Raw genomic sequence first — 25,905 nt, 5'->3', positions numbered from 1 at the left:
CTCACTGCAACCTCCAACTCCTGGGTTCAAGCGATTCTTCTGCCTCAGCCTCCCGAGTAGCTGGGATTACAGGCACCTGCCACCATGCGTGGCTCATTTTTACATTTTTAGTAGAGACAGGGTTTCGCTATATTGGCCAGGCTGGTCTCGAACTCCTGACCTCAGGTGATCTGCCTGCCTTGGCCTCCCATAGTGCTGGGATTGCAGACGTGAGCCACTGTGCCCAGCCTAGATTTTAAAATAAGCATCTATTTGTTTGTTTTTTTAGTTGCCACTAGTAAGGATGATGGAAAACTATATTTTGTACTAAGGATTTTGAAAGATAGAATTCTTTCAAATGAGAATTCTGTGACTTTTCTGTTAAATGCGTATTTAATAACTAAAATTGAAATACAAAGCTTCTATTTGAAAACCTTGTAGAAGTTTTCAAACATATACAGAAACAATGTTGTAGTGAATTCCCTGTTTATTCATTACCACTTTCAACCATCGTCATTATTTAATAAGTATTGTTAACTTCTTAAAGGTACTGGTTCATACTTAAAAGTTGTGAAGGCACTTGCTTTTGAAAACGTATGCTGGCTGGGTGCGGTGGCTCACGCCTGTAATCCCAGCACTTTGGGAGGCTGAGGCGGGCAGATCACGAGGTCAGGAGATCGAGACCATCCTGGCTAACACAGTGAAACCCCATCTCTACTAAAAATGCAAAAAATTAGCTGGGCGTGGTGGTGGGTGCCTGTAGTCCCAGCTACTCAGGAGGCTGAGACAGGAGAATGGCGTAAACCTGGGAGGCGGAGCCTGCAGTGAGCTGAGATCCGGCTACTGCACTCCAGCCTGGGCGACAGAGCGAGACTCCACCTCAGAAAAAAAAAAGAAAACATATGCTAACATTGGACAACTCTTGGTAAAATGTGACATAATTCATGATGCATTTCTTTAAAGAAGATAAGGAAGGAATTGAATATAGCTCTGCAGCTTTTCTAAGGTTCTTCTGTGAGTGGGTGATGCAGCTGACTGTCCTGTATCTATCTTTTTTTTTTTTTTGAGATTGACTCTTGCTTTGTCGCCCAGGCTGGAGTGCGGTGGTGCGATCTCGGCTCACTGCAACCTCCTCCTCCTGGGTTCAAGCGATTCTTTTGCCTCAGTCTCCTGAGTAGCTGGAATTACAGGCACCAGCCACCATGTCTGGCTAATTTCTGTATTTTTAGTAGAGACGGGATTTCACCATGTTGCTCAGGCTGGTCTCGAACTCCTGACCTTGTGATCCACCTGCCTCGGCCTCCCAAAGTGTTGGGATTACAGGCGTGAGCCTCTGTGCCTGGCCCCCATATCTATCTTAATGATCCAGTGCATATCTATCTTAATGATCCAATGTGTATCTTAATGATCCAGTGAGCTAAGCAAGGCAGTGGGGACTCTCCATAGACTTGGAGCCTTTAGTTGGAAGGTTCTTTTCTTAAAACTGTGCTTGAGTCAAAATAAACTGTAGCTTGCTGTGCTTTGCTATATTGGTTTAATGTTGCTGATGGCAGTACCTGCCTGTTTTTAACTGAGTCATTGTTTTTTTTTTTTTTTGTTTATTTTTTTAACTGAGTTGGTGGTGAGGCATGGAGCTTTAATAGAGCAAGATTTATCAAAGAAATATGCTAGTCTTTTTCAAAAAATGATTAAACTGAAGAGATACCAAAAAAATATGTGTAAAATATAAGATAGAGATGAAGAATGCTCTGAGCTCTGAGAACCTGGAGGAGGGACACCCAAGTCAGCCTTGGTTAAGTCCCTAGTTATGCCCTAGGTCAGGGGCCAGCAAACTTTCTTTGTGAAGGGCTAGATAGTAAACATGCTAGGTTTTGCGGGCCACCTGTGACCTCTCACAAGTACTGAGCTCTGTTGTACAGTGCTACAGCATCCATGGGCTGTATGTAAAGGAATAAGCTGGCTGTGTCTGGTAAAACTGTATTTCTAGACACTGAAATTGGAATTTTCTATAATTTTCACATGCTATGAAACATTATTGTTTTAATTTCTTTAACCATATACAATGTAAAAACCATTTTTAGCTCGCAGGTTGTACAAAAACAAGTGGAGCCACATTGGCCTGTGGGTCATAGTTTGCTGTTCTCGTGTAGAGGGTGATAACAAAGCAAACTCCTAGGTACCTCCTGCCCAGCTTCAACAATGGGATTTTCCCATGCCCTTGAAAGGCCCACGTGTGTTCCCTGATCACATCCCCTTCCCTCCTGCCCCACAGGTTCTGTCCTATCCCACTCCCACCCCTCACACTGGTGCCACTCTGTAAATGAAGCCTTATGTCACCCCTCCTGAAGACATCCTCCCTCGCCACGCTCAGTACCTCATTTCTCTTCGAGCCCTTTTCACCATCTGTTACTGTTTGTATTTTACATTTTAGTTTCTTTCTCTCTTGGCAGTGACATAAAGTCTATAAGGGCAAATGTTTCTCTGTTCCCTGTTGAATCACTGACATTTAAACAGTGGTCATTGAATGATACTGTTTTTTACCATTTCTTTTTCTTTTCCTTTTTTTTTTTTTCCAGAGCAGGAGTGGAAGTTTATTGAAAAGTTTTAGAGACTGGGTGCGGTGGCTCATGCCTATGATCCCAGCACTTTGGGAGGCCAAGGTGGGTGGATCACGAGGCCAAGAGTTTGAGACCAGCTTGGCCAACATAGTGAAACCCCATCTGTACTAAAGATACAAAAAAAAAAAAAAAAATTAGCTGGTGGCGGTGGTGGGTGCCTATAATCCTGGCTACTAGGGAGGCAGAGGCAGGAGAATCGCTTGAACCTGGGAGGCGGAGGTTGCAGTGAGCCGAGATCATGCCACTGTACACCAACCTGGGTGACAGTGTGAGACTCTGTCTCAAAAAAAAAAAAAAAAAAAAAAAGCTTTAGAGCTGGAAAGAGGAAAAGTAGACTTGTAAGACTCTCAAACAGGCGACTTGAAGGACAAATACCTGTTTTTACCATTTATTCATGTTTCGTCTGTTTTGAACTTTATTTTATTTATTTATTTTTTTTTTTGAGACGGAGTCTCGCTCTGGCACACAGGCTGGAGTGCAGTGGCACGATCTCAGCTCCCTGCAACCTCTGCCTCCCGGATTCACGCCATTCTCCCGCCTCAGCCTCCTGAATAGCTGAGACTACAGGCGCCCGCCACCACGCCTGGCTAATTTTTTATATTTTTAGTAGAGACGGAGTTTCACCGTGTTAGCCAGGATGGTGTCGATCTCCTGACCACATGATCCGCCTGCCTGGTCTCCCAAAGTGCTGGGAGCCACTGCACCCAGCAAAACTTTATACTAAGGGTATCATGCTATATGTCTTTATATGACTTGATTTTCTTTTTTCCTCCCATCTAGTACTCTGATTTTAAAACTTAGGTGCTGTATGTTAGTTTTCATTCATTTTCACTGTTGTGTAATCTGGCCTACAATTGATGGGCGTTTGGATTGTTTGCAGTCTCTTGCTGTACTGCAAATACTGCCACACACGTGAACACTCTTGTTGCTCATAGACATGGATGTGCATGGTCTATGTATCTAGGAGTGCGATTGCTGGGTTATAGGGCTGACCAGTCTTCAGCCTGGCTAGTTATTGCCAAATTGCTTCCCAAAGTAGTTATACCAATTTATATCACCACTAATATAATGGCTCCTTGTATTAGTTTGTTTTCACGCTACTGATAAAGACATATCTGAGACTCGGTAATTTAGAAAGGAAAGAGATTTAATTGACTTATATTCCACATGTCTGGGGAGGCCCCACAATCATGGTAGAAGGCAAGGAGGAGCAAAGTCACATCATACATGGATGGCAGCAGTCAAGAGAGCTTGTGTAAGGGAGCTCCCCCTTTTAAAACCATCACATCTCTTGAAACTTACTCACTATCACAAGAACATCATGGGAAAGAGCCCGCCTTATGATTCAGTTACCTCCCACCGGTCCCTGCCACAACACATAGGAATTGTGGGAGCTACAATTCAAGATGAGATTTGGGTGGGTACACAGCCAAACTGTGTCACTCCTGTTGTTCCACATCCTTGTCTGCAGTTTATTTTGTCTGACTTTTTCAGTTTTGTCATTTTGGAGGTTGTGTCATATCTTATTGTGGCTTTAATTTGAACTTCCCTTATTAGTAATGATGTTGAGCCACTTTTAATGTATTTGCTATCTGTTTTGTCTTCTGTGAAGGACCTATTAAGTTTCTGGCCTTTTTTTTTTTTTTTAATTGACTTGTAGCTGTTCTTTCTATGTGTAGATTGCAATCCTTTATCATTATGTGTTGTGAATATTTTCTTCCAGTTTGTGGTTTGTTTTTTTACCTGTGAGGTGTTTTGGAACTAAAGTTCTTAATTTTAATATTATAAGCTTTATTTCTTTTTTCCTTTATGATTAGTACTTTTTATTGTTTTGATTTGTTTATTCTCTCTTTATCCAAGGGTTAAGTTTTGATGTGAAGTATTTTAAGTTAGTTCATAAAGCATTTATTATTATTATTTTGAGACAGAGTCTCATATTGTCACCTAGGCTGGAGTCCAGTTGGACCATCACAGCTCACTGCAGTCTTTTTTTTTGGACAGAGTCTCACTCTGTCACCTAGGCTTGAGGGGAGTGGTTCTATCTTGGCTCACTGCAACCTCCGCTTCCTGGGTGCAAGCGATTCTCCTGCCTCAGCCTCCTGAGTAGCTGGGACTACAGGCATGCGCCACCATGCCCAGCTGTTTTTTTTGTATTTTTAGTAGAGACAGGGTTTCATCATGTTGGCCAGGATGGTCTCGATCTCCTGACCTTGTGATCCACCCACCTTGGCCTCCCAAAGTGCTGGGATTACAGGCTTGAGCCACCGCTCCCAGCCTGCTCACTGCAGACTTGACCTCCCAGGTTCAAACGATCCTCCTGCTTCAGCCTTCCAAGTTTGTGGGACTAGCAGGTGTGCACATCACCACACCTGGCTAATTTTTAAATTTTCTTTAGAGACAGGGTCCCACTATGTTGCCAAAGTTGGTCTCTAGCTCCTGGGCTGGAGCAAACTTCCCATCTTGGCCTCCCAAAGTGCTGGAATTACAGGCATGAGCCACCACACCTGGCCCATAAAGCATTTATTGTTCTATTTAATAAAGATTAATATTTAGACATATTTTGTAAATTCTAAGATTTCTTTGATGATTCAGGATTTATTTTAAAGTGTTTGATAAATCACAAACAAATGAACTTTTTTTCAGTGTATCTTGTGACATTTCTAGAATTGGATTATAGTCAGAAGATGTGTTCTATATGGTACCAATTCTTTGCAATTAGTAGTCTTAAATAGACCTATATTGTAATTGACTATGGCTAAAATGTTGGTGTCAACTCAGAAACTTTTAGATACCTAGTCACTTAAACTCCAGCTATGCCAAATTTATACCTTAGTTATGAAAAAAAAAGTAGACTAACAGATTATTAGGCTTTTAAAACAGTTAATAGAGTTTTTGTTTATTTTCTGCCTCTGGAAACACTTGTGTGTTTTCTGGTTGAAGTTGGGGTGTTAATGTACATTGTCAACTTTTGGATTCTGTTCTACCCAAAACTGAAGCTTAAAGACAAATGCCTGCCTCAACTGCCAGTTTGTTTTAGCTTAGCTGACAGGCAAGGGGTTCTTGCTGTGACTGCAGCTGCTTTCCTTTCAGTGGCATTTGTTAATTAAGCTGTTTAATTTTGTGTTGCTTTCTCAAGGACTGATTGTTAAGGAAGAAAGAAGATTTTTAGCTTGTGGTTATGTTGGGTCCTTTTAGCCTAGTGTTTATTTTGGGTGTCCATTTCATTTTTTTCTCCCCAGAAAGTAGCATTAACTTGAAAATTATCAGAGTTAAATAGTGGGTCAAAAATTAAATTTTATCTGTCTCCTCAATCTCAGGCATTAGTACTTGAAGTGTCTAGGTATTGTGGTTTGTGTAGAGAGGTATTGTGTAAGTGTCTAGGTGTTGTGGTTGTGTAGTCTATTTAAGAGAAAACGCATTTTATCTAAGAAACCAGACCCAACTTCAAATATTGGCTCTGCCTTTAGTCATGTGACTTGGTAAGTTAGTTTCTGTGCTTTTCTTCTGTCTTTATTTATGAAGTATAGTTTTTATGGTCTTAGCCTTTGAGGTTATATGTGCAGTTACTGTGTAGAGTGGTATACAAATGTAAGGTGCTAATGTTATTAATAGTATCTTTAACAGACGTAAATAGTGTTTCACTATTAAAGGCACAGGTCCTTTCCATTTGTGTGTTTAACCAGTTCTTGAGCTGGTTCATTCAGTTAATTCGTTTGTTGTACTGATACAGTTCTGTGGCATGCAGCATGATGTGTGCAGTTGTGTCTTAGCGTGCTCTGACAATCTAGAGGGTAAGTACCTCGTGATGCCCAGCCTCAGGGGTCAGCAGACTTCCTGTTAAAGGCCGGAGAGTAGAAACTTCAGTCTTTGGGGGCCACATATACACATACAACCTATCGCATATCCTCTCGTTTTTTCTTCCTTTCTTCCCCCTCCCCCCCTCCTCAGTGCTTTAGTAATGTAAAAATCATTCTTAGTCCAGGAACCATATAAAAACTGGCTGTTGACTAGATGTGGTGACCTCTTTGTAAAATGTTGTTCAGTGGAAGATGAGAAGGGCATTCCACTCATGTGCAAAGGCATGGAGGTGTGAGAGGCTGGGGTTTTGTGGAACTGAATATTTTTATCACATCTGGAGAAATGGGTTGGGTTGAGTAGAGAAGGAGATGCAGTTGATACTGGGCAGGATCAAAGCAGTTTGCACTTGATTCTGATATAAATTTTTTATGTCCTAGCACAGTGAGAACAGATTTGGATGGTAGGAGGATGGCTGGACTAGAGGCACAAGGATCAGTAAGGAAGGTAGTAATCCACATTAGAAGGAGAAAAGTCACCCAACCTTTGTCATTAAGGAAATGGCTCACCTGCTGTTATTTAGTAAAGTGAGAGGGATAAAGTTCAGAGGTTGAATTTAGTAACACACGGTCTATTTAATAATAGACTATATGTTCTTTTAATTATATTGTACAAATAAATGAAGGACTTAAGGGCACAACTGAGGAAATGGAGAGTAGGGATTGATTTGAACCCTGTTTCTTGAGTTAATCTACCGGTGTGACTAAGTGAAATGGCAAGGCTGAGAGAGAAGGAATCCAGCGTAATTCCAGGATTGCTTCCAGATTTCTTCTTTGGTGATGAGTTCATGAAGCTCTTTTTGGTCTTAATTTTTTTTTCTGGAATATATTAGTGATTGCTTTGAGGAGGGAACATTGTCTCCTAGGTCCATGAACCCCTGAAATTTAAGCAGAATTGTGTATGTATGTGAGCTGTTTTTCCCTGGGGAGAGAATTCTAGAGCTTTCATCATATTATGAGAAAGGAGTCCAGCCAAAAGGAGGAACCACTTTTTGTTAGATTGTACACATCTGGTGTACTCTCAGGGTTTGTGTTGGCAAGGGGAAAGCATCATCCCAATCACAGGATTTTTACTTTAAATGTAATACATCTGAAACTGCCGAGTAAAATGCAAACACATGGAACTGTTTTCTGAGTTGAACTGTATCAACCAGCAATTGGAATGTTTTTCCCTAGTTTCTCCTCCTTCCCGAAAGACAAAACAAGACTCATTTTTGGTACATGGAAAGCCAGCTGGAGACTGACAGGCATGGAATGCTTCAACATGCTATGAACATTAGAGAAAGCTAAAGTTTGTAGAGTATTAGCATATCTTAGTATTCATGTGGCTATGAGAGATGGTGTCACTTTTAGGTAGGATATACCAGTACCATAAATGAGTGTAGTTTCTTCAGTTGAATTAGAAATGTGTGAATAGTGAGTTGTAAGACAATCCCTAAATCGTGCTGTCATGGTGAGCCCTGAGTTGAGCACAGCAGGAGAAGCAGTGCGGCTGGTGAGCAGTTGTTGAAATAGGAGCATCAGGCAGATTCATGTCGTGTTCTGGAGTCTGCACTGGATTGGTTCATATTTGATGTCAGCATTATTACATGTAATTTAGGGATTACAGACTACAGATAATAGCAGTCCCTGCAGAGATTTGATGAACTTGAGAAGCTGCTCCATATGGAGCAGAGAGAACTTAAGAGAGGAGAGAGTGGAAATGGGGCAATCTCTAAGAAAGTTTCTCCTTTCCTGTTGAGAAAAATTGTGACTTCTATTAAAGGCAAAGTGTGATGGGGCAAAGATACAAGAAATGATGGAATCTAGCAGTGGCATAGAAGTCAAAAGTGAAAACCTAGACTGATTAAGATATCACTCTCAGAATTCAGGCTGGGGATAATTGTAATCCCAAGGCAGGGAAAAAGCTTTGAATCTACTTTGCCTAGGTCATGGCAAAGTTTAGGTGGCAAGTTTTGTTTTCTGTTTGGAAAAAATAGTATTAGATCCTAAGGAATTGCCCTGAGAAGTCAGGTAGCAGAAATAACTTAGTTTAAGTGCATGTTGTCAACATGTGGGTTAATTTTTAACAGTATGTGGCTGCTTATGTGGTTGGCAAAAAGTTGATGTCTTTGAATCATCTATCCTGTAAGTTTGCCTTTTTGACCATTTTATTGGAAAGCAAACTTTTCTGCTGTTGTGTGTGTGTGTGTGTGTGTGTGCGCGCGCCCCTTTTACTCTTTGCTTTAAGTAATCTAGAATTTTTGGGATATATCTAAACTTGGGATCCAAAGCTTTTACTTTAGAGATGAGTAAATAATCCAGAAAAGTCAAATGACCATTTGATGGAGAATCATAGGTGAGCTTACTCTCCAGCCCCATCCAAAGGTCAAGCTTGGTGTTTCCTGTGGCTCAGGGTCTCCAGGTAAACAAAGACAGCGTTATCAGACAAGAGCTTCCAAGAGCTTAAAGATTACCTCCCAGGATCTGGGCAAAAGGCCGAACTTTTCTTTGAGCAAGGTGGTTAATCCTTTACTGCATAAGCCCTAGCAAAGCAAATTATTATTTCTGTCATTACTAGGGAGTTTAAGAAATTATTATTGCTCTTAGATAGAAGATATGTTGCAACCACGTACAGTAACATTTACCACGAAACTGAAAAATTAGAATTTCTACACACAGGTGAAGATGTCTCCAGAAGTGTGTCATACTTGACATCCGTTCTAACATTTCTATCAGGAATTTGAATAAAGAACAGGAGTCACACTGGGAGACAGCTCATTTTTAGAATTTTAGATTTTTAAAATATTTTGACAGGTGGTAATGAAGTGGTAAAATCCATAGGGTGAAAATTGTCAGCAATAAATGTAAAATGGCAGACTTAGTTTAAAAGGAAAAGCAACTGAGAAAGTTAGAGCTGGACAAAACGTGTCTACCTGTGTGCGGAAGACCTGGGAATCTAGTTGACTCAAACAAGGATTGGCGAACTTTTTTGTAAAGGGGCAGATAGTGAATATTTTAGGTTTTGCAGACGAATAGGCAAAACAAGAATAGTATGTAGGTATTTAAATAATGAGAGAAAACAAATTTCCACAAATTTTCATTGACAGAATTCAAAATATGAAAAAGTAATTGAGGCTGGGTGCAGTGGCTCATGCCTGTAATCTCGGTGCTTTGGGAGGCCGACAGAGGCAGATCACTTGAGGTCAGGAGTTTAAGACCAGTCTGGCCAACATGGTGAAACCCCGTTTCTACTACAAATACAGAAACTAGCCAAGCGTGGTGGCATTCGCCTGTAGTTGCAGCTACTCTGGAGGCTGAGGCAGGTGAATGACTTGAACCCGGGAGGTGGAGGTTGCAGTGAGCCGAGATCATGCCACTGTACTCCAGCCTGGGCGACAGAATGAGACCCATCTAAAAAAATAACAATCATTGAGCATAATTAAAAAAAAATACAAGTCTAATGAGAGGAATGGATTTCTTTTTCTTTCTTTTTTTTTTTGAGATGGAGTCTCGCCCTGTCACCCAGGCTGGAGTGCAGTGGCGCGATCTCTGCTCCCTGCAAGCTCTGCCTCCCAGGTTCACGCCATTCTCCTGCCTCAGCCTCCCGAGTAGCTGGGATTACAGGCGCCCGCCACCACGCCCGGCTAATTTTTTTGTATTTTTTAGTAGAGACGGGGTTTCACTGTGTTAGCCGGGATGGTCTCGATCTCCTGACCTCGTGATCCACCCACCTCGGCCTCCCAAAGTGCTGGGATTACAGGCGTGAGCCACCGCGCACGGCCTTCTTCTTTTTTAGGGGAGGAGGTGGACAAGTTTGGCTAAATTAGAGTTTGAACTTAGTGTTTACTACTATCAACATCAATTACAAGTGTTCATCTCTTAATGCTAATCTGCAAGGAGATTTTGCATATTTTATCTTTGAAAATGTCTTAATCCTGACAGGATACATCCAAATACGGATAGCAGTTCAGGAGCATATTCATTGCTTAGAAGGCATTTATAGAATTCTATAGATTCTCCTTGATAATTGCCTTCTAGCATGTCATCGCATTACAGATTAATCACTTCCTATTGGTAGTTAGATGGAAGCACCTCAGTTGCACAGTTAAATGGATTTTGAAATATGTAAATTTTCTTTGTACTTGCATCAGAGTTTGAAAAATGCTACTGGAATGTAGTTTGAACCCAGAAAATATATCCGCTGCAAATTTGCACAGTATTGAAATTTTGCTTTTTGTTTTAACTTTTGACATATAAGAAGTACATAAAGAAGCTTTTAATGCAACTTGTGATTCAAATGTTAGCTGTCATTGAAATGACTTCACTGCAGTATAAGTTCCTCATATAAGTTACTGTTTTCCTTTGTAAACTTAGGTTGAATCCATTAAGAAACATCAAGTCTGTAGAAGAAACTGATTGTAGAGCTATTCAGCGTTTGGTAACAGTGTTAACTGAAGGAGGTTATTTTAGAAAAATTTGAGTCTTGACTCTGAGGTCATAAAGTTACAATAAAACTTTCCACTGTCTGTTTAACTGCTGTGTGGTAGGACAAGTCAAGATACTCAGTTTCTATTTCTGACAAACTCAAGAAACTGACAGTGGTTAAGTCTATAAGAGCTAATGAAGTTCACTGTGGATGCTACTGGTCCAATAACACCTGACAGATTTAAATACTTTCTACATAGTACTTGCTGGTGAATAACCGTAACACTTTCATAATTTTTGTAAATTTGTGCAGCAAATCATTTTTCTGCTCCCCATATATTTTTACTATCACCAGTTGTCATGCATCTTAGCACATTCCACTTCAGGTTGTACTAAATTATTGTTTGTTCAACTTTGAAAATATTCTTTCTTGTAGTTCCACACCCACTGTTCTTAGAGACTAATTTTTTTGTTACTTGAAGCTTGGGATTGACTCCTTGAATAAATAGTTGAGCAATGTCAACAACCAAGGAAAATCATTCAAAAATTATTATTTGCCTTGTTTTTGACTGACATTGATGTTGTTCTCCATATCCTCAACTCTGAGCAACTGTTCTTACTGAAAAGCTTATAGTCTTAAGCAAGTTTTTTTTGTTTTTTGTTTTTATGACATATTTCTTTGTCTTTTGTAGTCAGACAACTTAACATGGTTAAGTTATTCACATAAGATGGAGGGTCATTTACGGTTTTGAGCAGAGAAGTGATGACATCTGATTGAGGTTGACTTCATCTACAATGTTGAGGATAGGCATTAGAGCAGCAAGGTTAGAAGCAGGGTACCTGTCAGGTGGCCGTTGAGTTCATTTGAGTGAATGGTGATGATGGCACAAGTCGTGGTGATGGTGGAGGATGTGGAGCAAAGTGGACAGTTTCTGGGCAGATTTGCCTGGAAGAGCTGACATTATTTGCTGACAAGGTTGAACGTGGAGTGTGAGGAATAAAAGAGACAAGGATGACATCCATTGTTTTTGGCCTGGACAACTGGAAGGAGGGAGTTGTCAAGAACTGAGATAGAGAAGAGTGTGTAAAGAAGGTTTGGAGGGGAAAGATCAATATCTGAGCTTTGAAATGTCTCTTGGACATTTTTATTCACTTAATTGATGTTTCTCTTCTCTAAGGATCTAGAAGCTGGTCCCCAGCATAGTGTATCCATCAGGATTTGGTCAGGAAAAGAGAAACTGCTCTAGACACTTTTTTAAATACACAGAATTATAGTCCTTCACTACTGTTGGAAGGGTTGGAGAATTGAAGGTCAAGGAAGCAGCTGTTTACAGTGTGTGCTTCCCAGGAGCTCATCTGAGATGGGCAGTGGTCTCAGAATTGAAGCCTCTGCTGCAGTGGTTGAAGTGGATGGTTCTTGGAGTCTGTCTCCGAAGCTGCTGGAAATTCCTAGTAGGAGCTGCCCTATCTTGGTCTTAGTTTCTGAAGTAGGTGAGTTATTTTTTTCTCCCAGCACATCAACCTGCAACTGCCTCCAGAGGGTAGTGTTCTCTTCCATCTTACCAGTCTTGCACGAGTTGCTCTTATTAGTTGACTCTAACCCTGAGTTGTAGCAGCTTGGGGTTTCTGGGAAATGTAGTTCTGGCTTCCCTATGTCACACAGGTGAATATAGAAGGTGGTGGTAATGATGCAGAATTGACAACAGTCCAGCACAACAACCAGGCAACTGGATTTTCAAGTTGGGATTTTGGAAGAAATCTGAGCTAGAGTTAGCATAAAGCTAGCTTTTAAAGTGAGCTTGCCTAGGAGGTGAGCATAAATAAGAGAAAGGACAGAGTCTTGGGGAACTCTAGAATTAACAAGTTTGCAGGAAGAGGAAGAACAGCTGTAGAGACTGGAAAGAAACCACCTGTGAGGTAAGAAGAAAACCAGGAGAAGATGGTGCCCTGGAAACCAAGAGAAGGGAAGCAGGAATAATTACCTGTCAGTTGCAGCTGACAGAGGAAGTAATATCTGAGTATTGACCATTGGATTTAGCAGTATTGAGGTCATTGTTAATCTTGGATAGAGAAGTTTTGGTGGAGAGGTGCGATAAAGGGAAGATAATTAGTGATAGCAAGTATATTGTGTGTGTGCTTGTTTATAGGATTATTTGTATAATAGCTGTTTTAAAGTCTTAGTGAAATAATTCTGACCTTTGTGTCATCTCAGTATTGGCTTGTCTTGATTTTCTTTTCCCATGGGAATTGAGATATTCCTGGTTCCTCCTATGCAGAGTGAGTTTGGATTGTATCCCCCACTTTTTGGATATTATGTTAGGAGGAGACTGTGGGTCTTGTTTAAATATGCTGATTTGGTGGTGGTTTGAATTCTGTTCCTCCCTCATCCACCTGCTACTGTTTACTTTTCAGAGTCTTCAAATAGCTTCTGCAGTTATTCTGTTCAGGCTTTCTAGTTGCTTTCGAGAGGAGTGACAGGGTGCAGTGTGCTTGTTTTTCCTTATCTAAACCTGAAGCTGTTCACTTTGCAAACTGCTTCTGTTACTCCGGTAATGGTCACCAGTTTCAGCTGGGCCATGATGCTCAAATGATTTTGTGTCCCTGATCAGTTATCTCTCCCAGTCCCCATAGGAGTTGCTGCTTGAATTATTTCTTGAATTTGGTTTATAGATAGATCCTTTTTTTGGTATCTGTTCCCATAGTTTCTTTTAGTGTCTTTCTCAGGTAGACAACATGGCCCTTATCATGTACCATAATAGCCATTAGTTCTCTCAAATATGATAGAAGAGTTGTCTTGTGTAGAATGTGTTGACTATGCCTATTGATTAGTTTAAGTAGAATAGTATCTCTTTGACATTTTAAGCCTTTCACACAATATAATTTTGTGGGGATAATTTTTACAGTGCAGAATAGAACAGTGGTGAAGAGCACAAGCTATAGACAGATTTTTTCTTTGCATTCATATCTGATCTTTGCTCCCTGTATAATGATGACCAAGCTCCTTAACCTCTCTGTTTTTTTCTCATCTGTTAAGTAGAGATTATTGCAAATTGTAATTCTTTTGTAAATGTGATATATAGTTCTTAGTGCTTGGCTAGTCATAAATAATTAAAAACGATTTGTTTTTTAGGGCAGGATCAACTCGATGTTCATAAGTACATTTCCTAACAATGTAGTTATTTCTGCTGTGGGAATTTAAGGGGCAATCTTCATCATTCCCTGATTTATATTGATCTAAAAACTGTAAAACAGTTTATATTCGTCATTTGCTATGCATCCAAAATGGGCAAGTTATTACTGTTAATACTGGTTTTTCAAAATTCAGTAATTTTATAGCCTCTTTTCTTTTAGGGTATTGGTTTAGTCAGTAGCTTAGTACCAGTTAGATGGCAAACGCTGTACTAAACACCAGTGCAGAGATAGTGAATGAGACACAGTATTCCCACCTCTCAGCAGTGCCAGTCTGGTATTAGAATACTTTTGGCTAGAAAATTATTTTGAAGCATAAAAGAAGCTTTTGTTTGCTCGGGTGATTTTCATAACATATTCACATTCTTCATACATTTTGGTTTTTCAGAAGGTTACTTCTGGCCTGTGTTCTTTCAGAATATTGGTTGCAGCTTGTGTTAAGTGCAGGAACTGTTGACAGACTGAGTTTAGAAGAAGGGAAAATTGGTATAAAGTGGTTGTGTATTTTGAACATTGGGGAGCTTCATAGATGAGTTAAATTGTTAGGATATGGCTTAAGAAGTGTTGGGTTTAGTCTGGGCACGGTGGCTCATGTCTGTAATCCCAGCACTTTGGGAGGCCGAGGCGGGCAGATCATGAAGTCAGGAGTTGGAGACCAGCCTGGCCAACATGGTGAAACCCTGTCTCTACTAAAAATACAAAATTAGCTAGGCGTGGTGGCAGGCCCCTGTAATCCTAGCCACTCGGGAGGCTGAGGCAGGAGGATTGCTTGAACCTGGGAGGTGGAGGTTGCAGTGAGCTGAAATTGCACCGCTGCCTTCCAGCCTGGGTAACAGAGAGAGACTCTGTCTCAAAAACAGACAAAACAAAACAAAACAAAACAAAAAACAAAGAAAGAAATACTGGGTTTGAGCCTTGTTTAGCACTTTGCGTCAAACAGACATTTTCTTTTCCAGGGGCTCATCCTACTTGTTTAATTCCAGCCAGATAACTTATAATTTGTCAATATGTCATATTGAACATTACTTAGCTGTGGTAAGAACTTTCTGTCATGCTTGCTTTGGAAAGCCCAGATTATGTTTATTGTTTTAACAATATTATGTGGTTAATTTAGGAAGCAAGAATAGCAGCATGATTTTGAGGGCTGATAAACCAGCGTTTGAATCCCTGATCTCTCCCTCCTTTGCTGTGTGACCCTGGAAAACTTAGTAACTTCTTTAAGTCTCTTTCCTTGTATGTAAAGTGGAAAACAATTACAGCAACCAGTTAGGGCTGTGAGGAGTAATGAGCTAACATAGACACTCCACACACAGGAAGCTGCTATTGTTATGATCAGGATTGTTATTTGGCGGCAGTGAGAAATGAATGATAGAAGGCTGGCCAAGTTGGATTGTGCATGGAAATGAGAACATTGAAAGCTAGGTGGTGAAAGGAAATATTCTACGTAATAATGAAGCACAGATTTAGTGTGGTATGGAAAATTTTTAGTTTTCAGGTTAGAAAGGGAACAGGTTTCAGAGCAGCCCAAGCATCTATTTATACCTATCTTAAATACACTCATTCATGCACAAAGGGTAGGGAATATCCATCTTAAAATATCTTCAGAGTTGAGAATGTGAAGGTAAACATATATATCATTGTATAATAAGCCAACTTTAATTTTTCTTTATTCATCTGGAGAAAAAGAATTTAAGACTTTTAATTTTATAATTTGGGAAATAGCTACTTTATACTCTATTTGAACTAGTTTCAATTTTTATGCTTATATTTTATCAGTTTCATAGTTACAAATAGATTTCTGTTCTTAGTAAAGATGGATTAAATCATGGAATAAGGAGAGTTAGGATTGAGGAGAGTTAGGATTGAAAATGCATTAAGTTGCCTGTTGCTAAAACAGCAAGTGGGCAGTAAGCCTAGTGTTGATAGAATGGAGGCTTGTAACTTGCTTAAATTCTCCTTGAACGACATAGAATAAAACATAAAGCAAAAAGCGATTATCAGAATGTGACTAAGGTACTCAGTGCTAGTGTATCCATTCATTTATTCATTAAGTCATTCATGCATCATATAAATGTTTATCGATAATCATGTGCTCTAGATGCTGTTTTAGATAATGGTGCATACTGTTGGGTATACAATGGTGAACAAAAAGCAGATGTGGGGAGTAACTGGGATGGTTTGTCTTTGCATTTAATGAAGAGAAGAAAGCCACTTCCAAGAATGTCAGAGTAATTCAACAAGTGATGTTTTTTAGGTTTACACTCCTGATAGAAAGGAGGCAGGAAAGGCAGAGTGCATGGAAAGAAGAAATGCTTCCAACTGCAACCAACTGGAGCTTTTTAGACCTTTACTTTGGTTTTAATTAATAGTGCTTAAGTTTTTTACCTGGTGTGTAGATCCTGAGGCTGCAGAGCTGAAAGAGATTGTCACTGTCCCAAGAATCTTTTTCTTTTTGAAATGGAGTCTTGCTCTGTCACACAGGCTGGAGTTCAATGGCGTGTTCTTGGCTCACTGCAACCCCCGCCTGCTGGATTCAAGTAATTCTCCTGTCTCAGCCTCCCGAGTAGCTGGGATTATAGGTGTGTGCCACCATGCCTGGCTAATTTTTGTAGTTTTAGTAGAGACGGGGTTTTGCCGTGTTGGCCAGACTGGTCTCGAACTCCTGACCTCAGGTGATCCACCTGCCCCAGCCTCCCAAAGTGCTGGAATTACAGGTGTGAGCCACCATGCCTGGCCTAGAATAGTGTTGTTTACTTGGAGGAGGAAGAGACTGACAAAAAAGGCAAAATTTTAATGACCATTCTAGTAAGCTTCACCACAAGATTCCTTTGGGGTAGTGGTCATGTCGCTGGTACCGTGTGTGTCCAGTACCTTGTGCAATGCATGGCTTGTGTCTGTCACTTAATAACCTATATTGAGTGAAGAAATGCTGTGGAGTGCAGGAGAGAGGCATCTAATCTGGGGGGAGACAAAGCAGCTCCCACCACATGTACATCCAGTTTAGCCATGGGAAGAGATCTAGGTAGAAGGAGCGGCAGATGGCATAGAGATGTGAGAGAAAGTACAAGTTGCTCTGTAAACTGACAATAGTTTAGTTTTGCCAGAGTGTAGGATTCATAGGAGGCAGTGCTGAGAGACATTAGACTAGAGAGTTAGACTTGGCTTGACCAGTAAGGGTCATAATAAAGAGTTTGGATTTTGTTAATAGTAATAGTGTTTTTTCCTAAACAGTAGAAATCAGGTTTCCTAATGCCCAGGCTGACACTCTTCATATTACATGATGCATGCAATGTCAAAAAAGGATTATTAGGTCTTAGGTTCCATATCCATTCATGATAGCAGGACTATCAAAATTTTGTAAAGCCATTGGTGAACATTCTGTCTTTTGGAGAGAAAGAGGATATAGGATAAATACTTGTTTTCTTGGGAGTAAAGAATATGTAGTTGAAACTCATTAAAGGGCAAGCAAGGTCTGAGTGTTTTTGAATTTTTTTTTTTCCTGAAATGATGCCAAGAATGTATAGTAGATCTCTGTACATTAATAAATGAAAAAACTTTTGCATTCGCATATACTGTTGCTAGCATTATACTTGGTTCTGAAAAGTGATAGTTAAATGAGAAATAGTCTCAGTGGCACATGCCTGTGATCCTAGCACTTTGGGAGGCGGGGAGAGGCCAAGGCGGGTGGATCGCTTGAGTCCAGGAGTTTGAGACCAGCCCGGGCAATATAGCAAGACTCCCGTCTCTACCAGGAAAAAAAAAAAAAAAATTAACTGGGGCGGAGGGTGGTGACCACCTCTGGTCCCAACTGCTTGGGAGACTGATGAAGGAGGATCACATGAGCCTCGGAGGTTGAGGCTGCAGTGAGCTATGATTACACCGCTGCAATCCAGCCCAGATAAGAGTGAGACCCTATTTTGCAGGAAAAAAAAAAAATTAGCTGGGCGTGATGGTGTGGCTGAGGGAGGCTCAGGTGTCTGAGGTTACAGTGAGCTAGGCTCTCCTCACTGCGCTTCAGCCTGAAAGATAGAGCGAGACCCTGTCTCTTAAAAAACAGGTAAATTATTGATTATGGTTCAGTGGACTGAATCCTGTGGTAGAAACATTCATGCGTAGGGTAGTGCATCCACATCAATCTTGGATGGGAATAGGGCCATGGAAGGCAGATTTTTGGTTGCACTTGAACTGAACTTTGAAGGATGATTAGGAGTAAGCTGGGTCGGGGAAGGGAAGAACCTTGCAGGCAGAAGGACTGGCATAAGTAAAGGCTTGTTTGTAAGAAATAGCATGACACATTAAGGGAAGTTGAGGTTTTTCAGGATGACCCTACCGTAGAAAGGGAATGAGCAAGTGATGGAAAATGAGATAGGAAGCTAGTGGTTTGGTTCTGTTCTTTCTCTCTCCTTCTCGCTCTTAACCCCCTAACCCCCAACCCCTGTCAAGTTCTCCTCTTCCCTGTTCCCCCCGGAATATTCTAGTTGGAATGGGATGGTGAGAAATACTGCGAGGAGGAAGAGGTAAAGGCTTAGAAGGTATGCTTTGATGCCCCAGATAAATGTCAGCAGAATAGGGAACACAGTTGGAAAATTGCTTTGCAAAGCAAAGAATTTCTAATATCCCTGAAAGTAATGAGAGCTATTGAAGACTTTTGAGTGGTTCACATAATTTGTTTTAGGAAACGTCACTCAGGTAGGTACTGGTGAAGAAGCTGAATTGAAGGGGGCAATATAATAAATAGAGTAGATCAGTTAGGAGGTTTTGTTTTGCTTTTGTTTTTGCAACACCATAACTTGAACTAAATGGATGGCCATGGGATTGGAGAGCAGGGATTTTAGGGGTGAGAGATCAGTGAGGTGAAAGCGTTAGATTGGGTAACTGGTCATGGTTAAGGACAGGATTTTTAGGGTGAGACACCTGAATTTGATTCTTAGTTTGACTTTTTATTATTATGTGACTTTGGAAAATTAGATAACCTTCTAAATCTGAACTTCTGGAAATGTGTAACAGGAATAATTCCTTGAGAGGTTGTTTTGAGGACTGAGTACTCCTAAGACTCCTAGCACAGAGTATAGCTCGTGGAAAGAGTTAAGAGAAGGTGCTGTTGTAAGCTGTTCGTTGTTATAGGGTATATATTTTTATAGGAGGACGAACATGTATAGGCTGTATTAGAGGGAGAGGCAAGGCCTTAAGGTTCATGCATATTGGTATCAGTGGTCTGTTATAGGGCTCAGGAAACTATAGCACATGGGCCAAATCTGCTTTTGTAAATATGTATTTATTGGGATGCATTCAGATTGTTTACATGTTGTCTATGGCTGCTTTTGCACTGCAAAGGGAATATACTTAACACAAAGAATAGGGTCTCCAGGAGAGTACTTAAAGGGCAAGCAGAGGAAGCCTAGGTAGGTTGGGTGAGGGGACCTACAAGGGCCAGGAAGTTTGTAGGATTGCCATGAGTGAGAAGTGTTACAAAGGAGGGTGGACATTCTGTGGGGGTTTTGTTTTTTTTTTGACGGAGTCTGCCTCAGTTGCCCAGGCTGGAGTGCAGTGGTGCGATCTCCGCTCACTGCAAGCTCCGCCTCCCGGGTTCATGCCATTCTCTCGCCTCAGCCTCCCAAGTAGACGGGACTACAGGCCCGCCACCATGCCCGGCTAATTTTTTTTTTTTTCCCCAGTAGAGACGGAGTTTCACCGTGTTAGCCAGGATAGTCTCAATCTCCTGACCTCGTGATCCGCCTGCCTCGGCCTCCCAAAGTGCTGGGATTACAGGTGTGAGCCACCGTTCCTGGCCTACTTTTGTTTAAAAAATATGTATGTGTGTAACCACATTCAGGTAAAAAATGATTGCCAGCCTTTTGTTCCCTTTCCCATCATCTTCTGTGACAGTCATTTCCATTAATTTCCATTAAAAAAATAATTTTACTTCATATTAAGTGTCTCTAAACATTAGGATTAACTTTTGTATAGTTTTAAACTTTATAGGAATAGAATTATACGGTATATATTCTTTTGTGACAATTGATCTGTGACAAATTGACACTGTAGAGCAACAGGGAAGAGACACTTTTTTGGTAAATGGTGCTGGGTCATTTGGGTATCCATATAGGGAAAAATAATTTGCTTCACACAATAAAAAATTTCAAGTGGATTTATAGGTATGAAAAGATTAAAACTGGTATAACGGCGTTTAATAGAAATATATTGTGAGCCACATGTGATTTTAAATTTTTCTAGAAGCCAAATTTAAACAGGAAAAACAGATAAATTAATAATATTTTGTATTTAACCCAGTAATGCTCAAAGACATTTTAATTTGCAAGTAATTTAAAAATTATTAGTATATTTTATTTTGGGGGGCGAGGATACCATAGTTTTAGCAATTCAATGTGTGTTTTACACTTACATCTCAGTTTGGCCTAGTTACGTTTCGAGTGCTCCTTAGCACGTGGCCAGTGGGTACTGTGTTGGAGAGCATAGTTTTAGAGGATAATGATGGATAACATCTTATTATCTCTGGACACAAAAAGCAACCATAAAAGAAAAATCGATGAATTGTGCTACATTAAAGTTAGGACATCATATTCCTCAAAAGACATTATTAGGCTTCGCGTGGCTTTTGTAATCCTAGAACTTTGGGATGCCACAGCAGGAGGATTGCTTGAGCCCAGGAGGTTGATGCTGCAGTGAGGCATGATCACACCGCTGTACTCTGGCCTGGGTGACAGACACTATCTCAAAAACAAAAAATTATTAGGAGAGTGAAGGGCAAATTACAGAGTGGGAGAAGATACTGGTAAATCTTAGTTCTAACAGAGTTTACATAAACAACACGTAACATGTCAAGAAAAAGGTAGTTCACTCATTAGCAGGATGGACAAGAGACTTTGAACTGCTATTTCGTGAGTGATAGATGAAATAAAATCTGTCACTGTGGATTTGTCTTTTTCTTTTTGTAATTCTGTTTTTGATTTTTATATATGAGTTAACGACAGGAAATGCATTAGGTGATTTCATTGTTGTACAAACGTCATGGAGTGTACTCAGCAAGTTTAGATGGTAGCCTACTGCATGCCTGGGCTATAAGGTATAGCCTATTGCTCCTAGACTGCAAAATTGTACAGCATGTTACTGTACTGAATATTGTAGGCAGTTGTAACACAGCAGTAAGTATGTGTGTATCTAAACATAGAAAAGGTACAATAAGGATATGATATAAAAGATTACAAAATATGCCTCCTATAGGGCTCTTACATGCATGAATGGAATGGAGCTTGCAGGACTGAAAGCTGCTCTGGGTGAGTCAGTGAGTGCGTGGTGAGTGAATGTGAAGGCCTAGATTATCACTGTATCCTACTGTAAATTTTATAAACACTGTACACTTCAGCTACATTGTTTATAAAAATATTTTTCTTTAGTAATAACCATAGCTTACTATAACTTCATAAACTTTTAAATGTTTTTAAACTTTTGACTCTTTTGTAATAATACTTAGCTTACAACAGAGACACATTGTTGGCAATACAATTATGTGTGTGCGTGTGTGTGTATATATATATATATTTCTTTTAATACAGGGTCTTGCTCACTATCTCAGCTCACTGCAACCTCACCTTCCCAGGCTCAAGTGATCCTCCCACCTCAGCCTCCCAAGTAGCTGGGACTGCATGCGTGTGCCACCATGCCCAGCTAATTTTTTCTATTTTTTTCTGTAGAGATAGGGTTTCACCATGTTGCCCAGGCTAGTCTCAAACTTCTAGACTCAAGCAATCCACCTGCCTCGACCTCCCAAAGTGCTGGGATTATAGGAGCGAGGCACTGCACCTAGCCACTATTTTCTTTATATCCATATTCTATGAGCTTTTCTGTATTTTTAAAAAATGTTAATTTATCATTTGTTTGTTTGTTTTTGAGATGGAGTTTTGCTCTTGTTGCCCAGGCTGGAGTGCAATGGCATGATCTCTGCTCACTGCAACCTCCACCTCCCAAGTTCAAGCGATTCTCCTGCCTCAGCCTCCAGAGTAGCAGGGACTACAGGCATGTGTCACCATGCCTGGCTAATTTTACGTTTGTGGTAGAGACAGGGTTTCTCCATGTTGGTCAGGCTGGCCTTGAACTTCTGACCTCAGGTGATCTGCCCATCTCAGCCTCCCAAAGTGCTAGGATTACAGGTGTGAGCCACAGTGCCTGGCCTAATTTATCGTTTTTAAACTTTTTTGTTAAAATGAAGACACAAATACACACATTAGGGTAGACCCACACAAGGTCAGGATCATCAATATCAATATCTTCCACCTTCGTATCTTGTCCCACTGGAAAGTCTTTAGGGACAATAACACATATGAAACTGTCATCTCCTAGGTTAACAGTGCCTTCTGGAATACCTCCCGAAGGACCTGCCTGAGCCGTTTTACCGTTGTCGTCGTCGTTTTTAAATAAGTAGAAGTCGTGTACTCTACAATGATAATTAAAAGTGCACAGTAAATAAATAAGTCAGTAGCATAGTTGTTTATCAAGTGTTATGTACTGTACGTAATCGTATGTGCTATACTTTTAAACGACTGGCAGCACAGTAGGTCTGTTTTCCCCAGCTTCACTAAAACACATGAGTAATGTGTTGTTTCCCCCAAGTGGCTTTTTTATTCCTTCCCCTCTTCCCCGCCCTCCCGTGTTCTCTATCTATTGTGTTACAGAATTTTCTCACATGTCTGGTATTCATTTCCTTTTGGTGAATCAAAAAAATTCTTTGGAAGCTTTAGTAAGTGGGTTCAACCTTTTGACTCTGACTTTTGCATCAGGATATTCTGGATGGCCCATTTGTTGGGAAATCCCCAGTGTTGGTATCTTTAGATCTTTCTTCTTAGACTTATCAGGTTCCTGCAGGGTATAGACCTGACTCTCTGAGGTTTGGCAGGAGAGTGCATAGAGGGTGGTGGAGGAGCTGAAATGTGTGTTCAGTGACTAGATCGACCTCTGTTTTGTACAGTTGGGCAGGGTGGCTTTTGTCTAAGGATGCTCTCCTTTTCCAGAGAGCCCCCAGTCTTCTGTTATGGTTGGGGAGTCCCATGAAGGCATGGTGTTGAGGCTTTAGCTGCATTGTAGATAGTCTTCACCCAACCTCCACCATCCTTTTTGCCTCCTCCTTCTTTACCCCTTCTTCTGTCTGCATTTAGTGCTGCCAGTTCTGAACCTTCTCCCGACATGGCTGTGGAAATGGAATTGGTTCTTAGTGTTTTTGGCTACTGGCTTGGTCTGGCTGCATTGGGCCTGCTGAGTCATTTGCTGTGCTTCCAATCTTTTATAGTTTGTTTCCTCCAAGTTTTTCTGTTTTCTTGTTTGTTTGGTTTCTGTCTTCAGTGTTAGAGGCTTTTCTTATAGCTTCAAAAATTCTGTTACTTTTTCTTTTATTTCTCCCTGGCCCGTGGGTTTGCTTTTAAAATTTATCTTTTTAATATGTCTGTATTAGTTTGTTCTCATACTGCTAATAAAGACATACTTGGGACTGGGTAATTTATAAAGGAAAGAGGTTTAATTGAATTCACAGTCCCACAAGGCTGGGGAGGCCTTACAATCATGGCAGAAAGTGAAGGGGAAGCAAGACATGTCTTACACATGGCAGCAGGCAAGAGAGAGTGTGTGCAGGGGAACTCCCCTTTATAAAACCCTCAGATCTTGTGAGACTTACTCGCTATCATGAGAAGAGCGTGGGAAAGACCTGCCCCCATGATACAGTTACCTCCCACCAGGTCCTTCCCACAACACATGGGAATTATGGGAGCTACGATTCAAGATTTGAGTGGGGACACAGCCAAACTGTATCTATCTCTTTTGTATAATTTTAGCGGAAGTGAAATAGATATGTATATTCTGTTTGCCATCTTCCTCTGAATTTGTTAGTTAACTTTATGTCAGATTAATTATGCCTGTTGATGTTTTAATGGTTCTTAGTTATTTCATGTATATTTCCTTCAACTAAAATATGGGTTTGAAGACAGGGCTTTTCCAAATTTGTTATTCTTCATTCAAGGTCCAGTACAGTATGTATGGTAAGCAGTGAAGAAGCTGACTCTAAGGTGGACAGTACAATAAAACCTTGAAAAAAACTAGTGAAATATGTATAAAACTAGTGGTTTTATATGTATTTTATATGTATACATATAAAACTAGTGGTTTTATATGTATCATATATATAAATATATTATGTGTGTATATATATGTATATCTTGTCTTTCAGATTCTCTTTGCAATGGAAAGAGGAAAGAGAAATTAGAAGTTTTTAAAAAATTGTCATTTGATTTCTTCAGAGTTATTGTGGCCTTCTGAACTGTGAGTATAATTCTCTTGCCATACTTGTGTCTTGAGATTTTTGGTTTTGTTTTTTCTTTCGCCTGTCTTAGTGTCTCTTTGTCGTACAATGGAAAGAAACAAAAGGTAGTTGATTTTGCAGAGTGGGTTAGGGAAGAAATAGAAATCGTTTAGTGCCTATTATGTGTAGATACTTTATATATTTTTTTCTGAGGTAGTATAATAATGGTTAATAATAACGTGCTTAGAATAGTGTCTGTTACATTATAAACACTCTAAGTTACAATTACTAATTGAATCCTCACAATAACTTTATAAGTAAGGTTTACTGTTCTTCCCTATTTCACATTCGCATAAACCAAAATACAGAGAAGTTAGAGGTTACTAAGTTAGGGCCGGACACAGTGGCTCATGCTTGTAATCCCAGCACTCTGGGAGGCTGAGACAGGAGGATCGCTTGAGTTCAGGAGTTTGAGACCAAGTGGTTGGGTGCGGTGTTTCACGCCTGTAATCGCAGCACTTTGAGGGTCTGAGGCAGGTGGATCACTTGAGGTCAGGAGTTGGAGACCAGCCTGGCCAACATGGCGAAACCCCATCTCTGCTAAACATACAAAAATTAGCCAGACATGGTGTTGCACCCAGCTGTTGTAATCGCAGCTACTTGGGAGACTGAGGCAGGAGAATTCCTTGAACCTCCATAGGAGGAGGTGGAGGTTACAGTGAGCCGAGATTGCGCCACTGTACTCCAGAGCAAGACTCTGTCTCAAAAAAAAAAAAAAATTGAAACCAGCCTAGGTAACAACAAGACCTTGTCTCTCTGAAAAAGACATAAAAACAAAAAGCAAAAACCAAAAATTGTCAGGTGTGGTGATGCATGCCTGGATCACAGGAATTTGAAGCTGCAGTGAGCCAGGATCGCGCCACTGTACTCCAGGCCACGTGACAGAGCAAGAGTCCGTCTCAGAAAAAGAGATTACTAAATTAGTAAATGGCAAAGCTGGGATTCAGACTCATTCTGGCTTCACAGTGTTGTGCTCTTGACTGGTAGAGCAGTTCCCTCCCAAAAGTGTGTGGTTTTGCTTTTTGTAGTTTGTTACCCAATGTTAGGTGCAGTCCAAAAATACTAACTAGAAGATTCCAGAAGTAAACAATTTATAAGTTTTAAATTGTGCACCATTCTGAGTAGCCTGATGAAATCTCGTGCATCCTGATCCGTCCTGCCCTGTCCCACCTGGGATGTGAATCGTCCCTTTGTCCAGCATATTCACCACACGGTATATGCTGCGCCTGTTAGTCACTTAGTAGCCATCTCAGTTAGGTCAGCTGTCAAGGAATGACAGTGCTTGTGTTCAAGTGACCCTTAGTTTATTTCATCATGGCCCCCAAATGGAGGGGTAGTAGTGATGCTGGCGTTTTGTTATAATTGTTCTATTTTATTACATTATTCTTGTTAATCTCTTACAGTCCCTAATTTATAAATTAAACCTTATTGTATGTAGGTATGTATAGGAAAAACATAGTATATATAGCACCAAGTACAGTCCCTAGTTTCAGGC

General features: G+C 40.5%; 1 protein-coding gene across 34 annotated transcripts in view; it reads left to right on the top strand.

Moving 5' to 3' along the window:
• PTK2 (protein tyrosine kinase 2) overlaps nucleotides 1-25,905 on the top strand; it is a 355,066-nt gene that overhangs the window by 17,436 nt on the left and 311,725 nt on the right. For 18 of the 34 annotated variants that reach the window (XR_012093771.1, XM_073018384.1, XM_073018396.1 and 15 more), the window contains exon 2: nucleotides 24,279-24,370. The exons of 15 other annotated variants lie outside the window; for them this stretch is intronic. The gene's annotated coding sequence lies outside the window, so the exon portion shown is untranslated. Of the gene's footprint in view, nucleotides 1-19,722; nucleotides 19,817-24,278; nucleotides 24,371-25,905 lie in introns of those variants that run through there. One more of the 34 variants, XM_073018383.1, reaches the window with a different exon arrangement.

This window comes from Chlorocebus sabaeus, chromosome 8 (genome assembly GCF_047675955.1).
Source record: "Chlorocebus sabaeus isolate Y175 chromosome 8, mChlSab1.0.hap1, whole genome shotgun sequence".
Lineage (NCBI taxonomy): Eukaryota > Metazoa > Chordata > Mammalia > Primates > Cercopithecidae > Chlorocebus > Chlorocebus sabaeus.
This window is presented reverse-complemented; position numbering and strand designations above follow the sequence as displayed.